Source organism: Spinacia oleracea, chromosome 5 (genome assembly GCF_020520425.1).
Source record: "Spinacia oleracea cultivar Varoflay chromosome 5, BTI_SOV_V1, whole genome shotgun sequence".
NCBI classification, from domain to species: domain Eukaryota; kingdom Viridiplantae; phylum Streptophyta; class Magnoliopsida; order Caryophyllales; family Amaranthaceae; genus Spinacia; species Spinacia oleracea.
The window spans coordinates 99,589,708-99,591,299 of NC_079491.1; the positions used below are offsets into that span (position 1 = coordinate 99,589,708).

Consider the following 1,592-nt stretch of genomic DNA (forward strand, 5'->3'; position numbering starts at 1 on the left):
GAAAATAAAGTAATGTAGATAGTACGACAAGTTTAAACTCCAATTTAACAAACCCAAGGCACTTAGCAAATCAAAATAAATACAAGCTCTCTAATCCCGATCCCAATGATGCGTCAACTTCAAACCTGTAGATGGGCAACGCTTATTGATCCTTAGAGACTTCTCACCACAAATGGGTCATCACATGATCAATAAGGCATAGCCATGATCAACACGGACAAACAAAGCACGTAATCAGCAAAGCTGAGTACTACATACTAAAACAATAGTAATCCTAACATGATACTATTAAACGAACAACCTAACATGATACTGATAAAGCGTAAGTAAGGACAACCAAAACATACTAACTTGAAGACCATATTTGACTAGACTAGACCTTTGAATCATTTACATTATTTTAATTGAAATAGTCAATGGACCGAGTTGTCTACTAGAAGCCTTCATTATAGAAGACGAGGTACGGGCGCGATTTCGTAACCCTATGACCTGCGATATCGAGGAACTTTTGAATAAAATAGAATCGGTGATAAATCTGGCCCCAGAAAAAGCCATAGGCGACCCATGACCTCAACTCCTGATTGTCCGTCACTTCAGACGTGCACAGTCTAAAGCTATTGCTACTCAGTTTCACTTTACATGATTTACAGATTAATACTTTGTTATGACTCAACAATCACATTAATCATACAATCAACAAGTATTTGCAACTGTTTTTATCTTGGAATTAAGTAAGTGATCACAAAGGTATCAATCAAGAAATCATTCCAATTAATTCAGCCTTTCCTTTAACAATGATCAACCCCTTTATATGGGTATAAGGTTTCCACTTACTAAACAAGGTCCTCGGCCCTCATAAAGTAGTGAAATGCTAAAAGGGAACAACGATCAATCGATCCAAACCAATATATATAAAATAATCTAATGTTCCCAACCAACATGTTTGCATCAATCATCCATACTAACATGTTATAATTCTCATAACGAAATATATGTTCAACATGTTCATCCAACAACATTAAACATGTAAATTTCAACATAACCAAGTTCATCGACAAATTCAACATGGTTTCAATAATAACACACATCCCCAAGGACACAAGTATGTACGTACCTTGTGTAGACAAACTGATAGGCCACTTTAACACTTTCAAAAGTCGCCTAAAGAGAATTCTCCGCCTAAAACAATCAACAAGGATTCCCAATCAACTTCTAATCATTCACAACAATAACAAAGCATTCTAAATACATCCTAAACATATTTAGAACCTTCCCCAATATCAAAACTTGAGTATTTGATTTCCTAGCATAATAATTATTGAATCAATGATTGAAATTCGTTGAAAACTCTTCGCAAACATCATACTTTAATTTTCAGCAATATAAACTCGTTTGAAAACTTCACCAAGACCAACTTAACATACCTAGACGTTGAAACGATAATTTTAATAATCCACAATCGTCCTACCATGATTTACAACCATTAAAACCTTAAAATTCATACTTTAAATAATTAAAAATCTATATTTCAATGCATTTATATAATCTGGAAATTAAATATATTATTTAAACATAATATATAAATCTGAAAA

At 33.3% G+C, this 1,592-nt stretch overlaps 1 long non-coding RNA gene across 1 annotated transcript; it reads right to left on the reverse strand.

Moving 5' to 3' along the window:
• Positions 1-1,364, reverse strand: LOC130462113 (uncharacterized). Its single transcript, XR_008922252.1, has 2 exons — positions 1,115-1,364; positions 1-159 (listed from the first exon to the last, which is right to left on the reverse strand). It is a non-coding gene; the product is annotated as an uncharacterized lncRNA (long non-coding RNA).
• Between the last annotated feature and the right edge of the window lie 228 nt (positions 1,365-1,592).